General features: G+C 36.9%; 1 long non-coding RNA gene across 1 annotated transcript; it reads right to left on the bottom strand.

The window, feature by feature from the left end:
* Positions 1–5,495: 5,495 nt before the first annotated feature.
* LOC103104686 (uncharacterized) lies at positions 5,496–9,237 on the bottom strand. Its single transcript, XR_460496.3, has 3 exons — positions 8,845–9,237; positions 7,776–7,853; positions 5,496–6,372 (listed from the first exon to the last, which is right to left on the bottom strand). It is a non-coding gene; the product is annotated as an uncharacterized LOC103104686 (long non-coding RNA).
* Positions 9,238–9,599: the final 362 nt, after the last annotated feature.

Here is a 9,599-nt window from a genome sequence, read left to right as displayed (position 1 = left end):
ACATGGATGCAGCATGGTATAGTCAATACAGAGCTATCCTCAGAGTTAGGGAAATATGAGCAAGAGACTGATACCTAATGGCTATGTCTCTTGGAACAAACCCCTTAAGCTCCATATTTGAGTCTTAGGACTCTCTTGAGTTTAGGAGAGGTGATATAGGGCTGTTCTGGGTTAGTAGAATTAACTACCCATACTAACTAAATTATAGGCTTGATAATGCACACAATCCCACATACACATGTCTATCCTGGCCACAGACACATGTGTATATAGATATATGTGTGTATATACACATGTAAAAATATTTAATAAAAGATAGGTTTTTGGGTCATCTATGTGATAGTGTATTTGTATTTAGATATATCTTGGCTGTTCTAAATACATATATACATACAATTCCATTCTACATCTGCTGTTTGGCTTGGTTTCAACTCCACAGAACAAGATGGCCCTCCCAGAATATGCCCATTGCTTCTAAATCAACTGCCATGCTGCTAACTCAAGCTTTCATTGATACAACCTCCCTTAGCATCTTCTCCCTTCTGATCGGAGGGCTAGAGGGAGGAGCAATGAGCAAACAGGAGTTTGGATGGACTTCAGGATGGTAGAAGACAGAAGGCCATGTTATGGTCCATGGAGTCACAAAGAGTTGGACCTGACTGACTGACTGAATGACAACAAACATCCCACCAAGCTTCTTCCATTGCCTTCCTTTATACTATTGGGCAGAAACTGGATTTTTCAGGCTCACACCACTCTGCATCTGTTGCTTTTTCTGGCTTCAACTCTACAGGATAAAATATGCTCTGCTCCCCTCTTCCCCTTTCCTGTTTCCTGTTGTGTGTGGTTTCTCTCCTCTGCTCATAGATTGTGAGCTACTTGAGGGCAGGGCCTGTATTTAATTTTATTAACTGTATCTTGAGTGCTTGGCATGTAGTAGGCACTTAATAAATGTTTAGTGGTTTGGAATGGACACACACATATGAATCTCTCTCTCATCTCTCTCTGACTCTATCATCTATCTGTCTGTCTATCAGAATAAACATTTGCATAGCTCTTACTCTGTGCCATCTTGCTAAACTTATTTTTTTTAATATCTCATTTGATCCACAGAAAAATGTTGGTAGTTAGGTGCTATTATCATTTCCATTTTATAATTGAGGAAACTGAGGCAAACCAAAGTTAAGTGATTTGCCAGTATCACACAGATAGTAAGTGAGGCTATATTGTATTTGGATCCTCTTGACTCCTGGCCCAGTGCTTTCTCCCACTGATCCACCACCACAGCTACAGTGTTTTAAAGTTTGCCAGGTATTTTATATCTTATTTGCTACTCTCTATCACCTTATGAAGAAAGTGCAATTATTACCCCCTCCTTTCCCTCCTTTTTTTTTTTTACAGATGGGGAAACTAAAATGGAGAGGACTTAAATAATTTGTTTCAGGTGTCCGCTAATAAATGTTTGGAAAAGGATTTGAATCCATGTATTCCCAAATCTAATTTCCTTTACCTTGATGGGTATTTCACTGAGGAGGCTTTGATTCCAGGAATAATATGCCATTTGTGAATGATGACATTCAGAGAATTTCATCCTCAATAATGAATTCTTTGTTTGGGCTTTATGATCTCTATCTCCTATACCAGTGCATAGCTTATTGAACATTTTGCTTAGCAAGTCCTCCTCTGTTACAATATTATTATAACATAACATAACAACATAATATAACATAATGTAACACAATACAACATGACACAATATAACAACCCAATATAATATAACAATATAACATAACATGACAATAAAAATCACAATATAACAACATAATATAATTAACATGAAATGACATGATCTGTGATGTCATGTGATATGATATGTATAATATGATATAATAAACATTTGCCAACTTTAGTTTGCATGTGGAGGTGGTAGTATAATAATCTGCCTTTCCCTGCCTAATTGTCTTTAATAAAAGGATGGTCTTCAGATCCCTGGTATGGGGGAAAATTACTTTTTTAAATAGAGTAGGACCCCCTTACTCTTACATGGTTTCTAATGTGTCATGTCTATTTGATAAAAAAATATGATGGGCTCTCTGTTCATTTAGAGGAGATATACTCCATTTCAAATGGACTTACTTTACTGGCAGATCTTTTTCCACTATAGATTGTCATTGCTTCATCTTTCATGGGGTGAGGGATGAGTTTCCTTCTTGGGTTGTAGCAAGAGGGTGTATATCTGGGAGCATATGACATGATTTGACTGAAAGGAATAGGCCCAGATTCAGTCAAGCCTTCTGGAATGTTTGCTTTTTTTAACTTCTATGTGTTTCTCTTCATTCCTCGGTGTAGAACACTTCTGGCTTTGCTCTGGTTCTCTTGAGGGAGTAGCAATTTGGCTCATTAGACTAGATCTCTGACATACAGTTGATCTTGCTACCTAGAGATAATTGTTTTATGGCTTAAGATTGTTATTAAGAACTCTGTTTTCTTCAGGTAGAACTAATTTTAACAGTGTTATATTTTTGTTAAATTTTAATAATTTCAGTTAGTAGACATTGTTCATGGTATTTCACTTACTACTAGAATTGTGTGCTTGCTACTGATAGGTCAATTTCTCCCTTAGAGTCAGATTATTCCTATTAAGTCATTCTCTTGCTCAAGCAATCTTGTATATTGTTTCATAATTCTTGTTCCAGGTCCAATGATCCTAGATCTGAATTCCAGTGGATTTGAGGAGCAACAGACTTGGCAACAATATAAGCACATATTGTTCTACTTTTCATCTGATTTGATGTAGATTTGTTCATTGAGTTGCTGAGTATTATCTGTAGTACAGAGTCACATCTGGCAGGGAGTTTATACAATTTTAACATATGTGTTGGAGGTACCTTGTTTGAGGATAATCTTTAAGGGTGCATTTGTTCTCTGGCATCAAATACTTATAAAATCCTGCTGTGTCTTTTTGGGTATTGATCTTTAAATTCTTTACACTTATCAGTCAAGGCTGTGGCCAAGAAACTGTGGTCTGCTTAAGCAAATTGTCTGTAAAAGCTTGTCTGTTCATCCTTTCCATGTTTTCATTAAGGATGCCGTCGTTACCTATGCAAGCCATTCAAATAAAGATTACATGGAAATTAGAAAGCAATCACTTTAAATTTCAACAAGTACTGACTGAGCACCTGTGTTGTGCCAGGCCCTGAGCAAAATGATGGTGATACTAATACAAAAGGGAGACAATTCCTGTCTTTAAGGAGATTGTACTATTCTAAAATTAGGCATATGGGTCAGTAGTTGCTAATGTCTTTCTGATTTTTTCCCTTCCCTTCCCTTCCCTTCCCTTCCCTTCCCTTCCCTTCCCTTCCCTTCCCTTCCCTTCCCTTCCCTTCCCTTCCCTTCCCTTCCTTCCCACTTTTTCACATAGTACATCAGATATTGAGATTGTTGTTTCCTATCTTCACAAATTATAATAGATCTTTTTTAAGCTGTTATAAGATGTCGTTCATTATATGCTGTTTGTTATCCTCCCAATTTCATCTATATAAGCAATCTTGATGACCTGACTTCACTGATTCTCATCTCAAAACACTGATAGTTTGTAAGGCAAGCTAAGAGACATGACAGTTAGAACAGTAGACATAATTTGAGGAAAACCTGAGTTCAAATATAGCTTCAGACTGTGTGAACCTGAGCAAGTCATTGATGAGTTATCTGCCACAGTTTACTCATCTGTGAAATCTGAATAAAAATAGCATCTACCTTCCAGAGTTGTGGATTTCTAATGAGATGATATTCATGAAGTGCTTTGTAAATCTTGAAATGTTTTATGTTATTTATTTTTGCTTTCTTCTCAATTGTTTTTCTATCTTGTGATGTGAATGTTCATTGTCTTCTGACCTCATCATCTATAATATATTAGGAATATGCCTGTATTCTAATCAAACATTACTCTTGGTGACTGTGTCTTTTACTATCAAGGAGCTTAAATATTTGATTTCTTAATGTAGATTTTTAGGGTTTTTTTATATTGTCACTGTAGCAAATGTTTTCTGTTCAACTTTTCCCAGAAATGATGATAGACCTCTCTCTTCTTGAAAATGAAGTGGGTTAGGGGAGGATTATAGTTACAAATATTGCTTACATTGTTAGATGTGACTGCTCCACTTGGTTTTACTTAGCTTCCTTTTTTTTGGTATGACAATGGGCAGTAATATGGATGGTAGGAGAGACTAGGGTAGGTTACAATAATGTCTTTCATATAAAAAACAAAAGGCATCAGTAAAAACTATACAGATAGAATCACAATGTATTTTCTTTTCATTTCCTGGTTTTGGAGTTGAAACCTTATTTAAGAATGTCTGGTGGCAGCTACTAACATCACACACAGTATTGTCTCATCTTTTATTCTTTCCTCTAATCTGGTTTTTACTGTGGCCTTCACTCTAGCTGATGTTTTGGTTACAGAAAAGCATATCATGAAATGATTGCTGTGTAGATGCAGTTATTTTTTTGTTTGTTTTAGAGAATTTCAGCTCTATGACATTATTTAGTGATCACCATGTCTAGCACCTTCTGACTTTTTTATTGGAAGAAGGAGCCTTATATCAACACATCATAAAGATGGAATTGTTGACAAACCCTTGTTATCTCTCATTTATTTATCCCAATCAGGCTTTCCACCATATTTTTTTTTCTTCTTTTATACTTGACTTCACATTGAAGTAAATGAGTGTGTGTATGTATAGGTGTATATATTATATATATATAATATATACAGTATTTATATATAATATAAAATATATTTATATGTATGACATGTAGTTAATTTAAAGAATCCCACTGATTTCATTGAGTTTTTCTATTCTTTATCTTTACAATTTATTATTTTTGCATATAAATTACAGTTATCTTCCTGGTGGTTAATAAGGCATGCATGAGTGCATATGTACACTCTGTGAATTATAAAGCTAAATGACCAAGAAGTGCATGAAATTAAATTTTTTTTTTGCTGTCTTTGGGTATTGTCCACACCTTTATCCAGCATTCTTAGAGCCACTCCACTGAGCTGCAATTTCTTTAAATATCATAATATCATTTATAGGTGGTATAATTCCTGGATGAAGATCACAGATTTATCCTAAGATCAACTTGGTTTATGAATCTCTTCTACAATATTTTTAATAAGTGGCCATCTGGACTTTGCTTGAATATCTCTAATAGCTCTAATTACTTTATTTAATCTTCACAACAACCCTGTGAGGTAAGTGTTACATTATTCCCATTTTATAATTGAGAGAACTGAGGCTGAAGGAGGTCAAATGATTTTCCTAGGATCCCACAGCTTATATGTGAATTGCCCAGGCAACTTAGCCAGCTAAGCATTACCAATCCTGAATTCAAAGAAGCTTGCATTTTTTCAACTACTCCATCCTGTCTCCCAACAAAGGCCCCCACTTCCCTGACTAGAGGACCCATATTATTCCAAGAGAAAAAGAGGTGACAGGGATGTGGAAATATTTATCTTCCCAGGAGGAAAAGAAAAAGATATTATAGGCAACCACAGTAATTTCTGATCATTATAGCTTATAGTGGGTGTGTTGTACAATAACAGATGGTTAATATGTTGTTATGCTAGTCAGCCTTAATTCCTTTGGATCAGAACAGCCATGTGTAAATCCCAATAGAGTGATGTTAAAACTTTCAGAAAGATTGCTGTTGCTCATGAAGGGCATAGGGAAACCACAATAATAGCACTTGAGAATGCTTTTATTTTTCTTGAATTGGTCACAGGTAAAAGATATTTATTGTACTCCAAAACCAATTTCATTTCCCTTCTCTGTGCCTATTCATAGGCCAACTCCCATCCTGGAATGCCCTTACTTCTCACTTTGACTTTTAGAATCCCGAGTTTTCTTTAAGGGTCAGCTCAGCTGCTACATTCTATTCAAAGTCTTCCGTAATGTCCACATTTTATGTGTCTTCCTCCTCAAGCCATTTGTATTTATTTATCTGTGCACATATCCCTACCTCTCCTCCCCCCCAAAAGAATATAATGTGAGTGCTCTGATCATATATTCTTCATGTATATATTCTGCTTTCTGCATTTTCTTTGATCAGTTATGCTAGAGCAGGAGAGTGTGTGCATTCACTCACTAGGGATATGACAATCCATGAAAGAATATGAGGCTGAAGGGTATTTCTATTGCCACTTAATTTGCTACTGTCTTGGTTAAAGTAAGTATGGGTGGGTACACCTGAGCTATAGTGTTGAATGGGTGATAAAGTATCTTGAACTGACGGAATTTTCTGCTTATTCATATGCTGTACATAGTAGTTAGAAAACTGAGGTCCAGCAAAGAAGAGTGATTTGCCCACCTATAAAAGGATATAATATCAAGAATTAGTAATTTCAAAATGATAACACTTCATCTAGATGAGTAGAGCTCTCATGTCTAATAAGTATAAAGATTTATATAAATACATGATGAATGTGGGGGACTGATAAAGGTTACCATATTTTGTTACTGCCGTTATCCATCATCAGATTACATTAACACATCTAATCTAAACATGTTTTATGGTTAAAAGTTGGTAATGAAAAGTTTCAGTATCACTTCATCAATTTAAATGCCTATTCTATGACAGTATTTGTTTAAAGACAACTATACAACTCCTTTTGCAATCTCTGAATCTTTCCCACCTCCTATCCCTACTCACTCCTTTTTTATTTTTAAAGACCTGAAGTAGACTGAGTCTGGTTAGATTGGCTTTCACTTTGAAAAGCTGCATCTTCTCTGTTTGAACATATTGTTAGAGCAAGCATAAGCTAGCTTAGAAAAATCATGGGAGAGATAGGTCAAAGATGAAGGATGGCAGACCAGTAAATTATCTTCTGTAAGAGTGTGTGATGGGATAAAGGCAGGTGAGTGGGAAAACAAGTGAAGTCATGAAGACAGTTCAGAGTTCTAAACTATGAAATCTTAGGTTATTGGAGCCAGAAGGCACATTGAAGGTGAATTAGAACGAACCCTTCATTTTATGAGTAAAGACACTGAAGCTAGGAGTAGTTAAGTGACTTAGCTATGGTCACATGGTTAAGAAACTGCAAAGCTGGAAATTGCACGTAGGTCACCCTGTTTCCAATGCAGTATTCTCTCTATTATGCTATGTTATATATGCCTCCAAAATATATTTTTTCATAATTGTAAGAGTAATTTTTTAGACTAGTCTTATGATCTCATTAGGGTAAGTTAACTCCTAGTGAGGTCTTCTCCTAACCAGTATATATTGTCATTTTCTTTGAAATATATAGATTGTGGGGACTGCGTGGTAATGTGACTTGTGTAGACATGTAGACAATAGATACCAGAGGATCTTGAACTTGTGACTTCTTGACTCCATTTACTATACCCCACTGATTGTGTTATCGGTAATCATAATAAAAACTCACATTAATGTCATTCTTTACAGGTTTCAAAATGCATTATATGTTATTTCACTTGAAGCACAGAATTCCACAGATAACATTTGAATTAAAAGAAATTAGTACTATAATTCCATTCTTGATGTATTACTGTGAGATATCTAGTTGTCTGGTTGCTTTATTATTTCTCTCATTGGAGGGGCTATTGTATTACCTTGCAAATAAACATAACTTCTACTCAACCAAAGCATTAAGCAGCTGCTTCTGTGATATGATTTGAAGGGTGTGGAATGACTGTCCCTCCAACTCCCAAATATATCTCCCAATAGCCTATTAGAATGCCCAATATTCTTACCATTTCTTTGACAAATGCATCACTAGTGATTATTTGAACTTCTGATTTGGATGGTTACTCTTATAAAGGAAATGTCATCTGTAAGGGATAGCATATAAAGACATTAATACCTCAAAACAAATGAGTAAGTCTTCCTATGGGTATGGAGGAGATGGGACATGGAACAGGTAAATTTTGATGAGAAGCTTAGAAAGGTCTTAGGGTAAACTGGGGGCACTGGTAAGGGGTGTGTATGTAAGTGTGTGTGTGTGTGTGTGTGTGTGTGTGTGTGTGTGTGGTGGTGTGGTGGGGGAGTGGATGAAGTTGGGGGTAGGGATTAGCAGCTAGGGTTCAACAATAAATTTAATTTATACAACATGCCTATCATATGAAAAACATTGTGCTAAGGTATTGGTGCTTTGTCATATAAAGATGGAATAAATGATACTTTCCAAGATTAAGGAATTTCCAATTTCCTCAAAGATATATACTAAGTAACTAATAAAAGTTAGAACACAAGGAAGGGTATTGTGTAATATGGGGATTAGGAGAAGGGATAAAGATAATGGAGAGAAAGGGGGAATGGGGTTGAGAGAGTGAAGAGATTGTTCTTCCCCTCCCTTCCTTCTGTGGGGGGGATAGCCAAGCCCTGTTTCCTTAAAAGAGGGAGTATGTCTCCTCAGAGAATGTTTTCTGGGAGATGGAGGACAAGAGACTAGAGGAGGAAGCCTAAGTAGCCCCCCTTGAGGTCCAATCTATCCTTGAGAAGCAAGATGAACTCTTATGCCTCCGTTTTCCCTAGGGACATCAACTGTCAGTCCCCTTCAGGATCTTAGGGCTACTCCACACTGCCAAGGAGATATGTCTATTCCTTGGGTCTGGCAGTCTTAGATCACTAGGATCCAGAAGTCAACCACCCTTTTTGGGGAGAGGTGTGACCCTCCCCAAATCTTTAATCCCCTTTACTATTGTTAGAAACTGGCCCAGACCTAAATCTAGAGTAATAGGTGATTTATTTGGGTTCAAAAAGGGAAGGTGTAGTAAGGGTATCAAGTAGGGGAGTGGGTGAACAGGGAAGTCCTACAATTACCCCATCTGGTAAATTTGCTGTCCAAAGTCTAGGGGTTCAAGGCTTCTCAGCCTTCATCCCTCTTCTTGCCAACTGCCTGTTGGTCCCTACTCCTAAGCTAACTAACTTGAATATAGGAGTCCAGGGACAAATAAGGGAGAGATAGAGAGGGAGATCCTTGGAAGGGATCTGTGGATGGTTCTCTTCAAAGTCCCTGTCCACAAAATCCACTGGTGACTTTAGATTGCTGTTATTGAGAGTTGAGTGAGAGGTATCCAGGGGTGCAGAAAGAGACAGTTGATCTCCAGAGAGACAGGCTTCTTCCCAGCCTAGGAGATCCACCTCTTTCCTCAGGCTCCCAACTGAAAGTGAGTGGCCAGTTGGACCTCCAAGCTTCTGATTCTCTCCTGGAATTCTCAGTTTTTTTCTTCTTGCTCCTCTCCCACTCTCTCTTCAAAACTAGTCTCTGTCAGAGACTGTTCTCTGCTCAAAGTGGACTATCTCTCCTCCTATTTTACAATTGGAAGGATTAAATAGAGAGGCATGAGAGATTAAAAAATAAAAAACAGAATGCTTTGAAGAACAAGTGGCCTCTAAACTAAATATTAGAAGTGAAAAATGTTGACAACTAGAGATGGGAAGGTAGTTCATTCTAGGCATAGTGGATGAGTTATACAAATTTCCATATACAGGACAGGGCAGAGATAGCTATTTAGGAATAGCTCATAGACCAATCTGACTAGAATGTAGAAGGTATAAAAGAGAGTACTGTGGAA

Source organism: Monodelphis domestica, chromosome 1 (genome assembly GCF_027887165.1).
Source record: "Monodelphis domestica isolate mMonDom1 chromosome 1, mMonDom1.pri, whole genome shotgun sequence".
NCBI classification, from domain to species: Eukaryota; Metazoa; Chordata; class Mammalia; order Didelphimorphia; family Didelphidae; genus Monodelphis; species Monodelphis domestica.
Note: the sequence above shows the minus strand (reverse complement) of the source record. Positions and strands in the feature narration are given on the sequence as shown.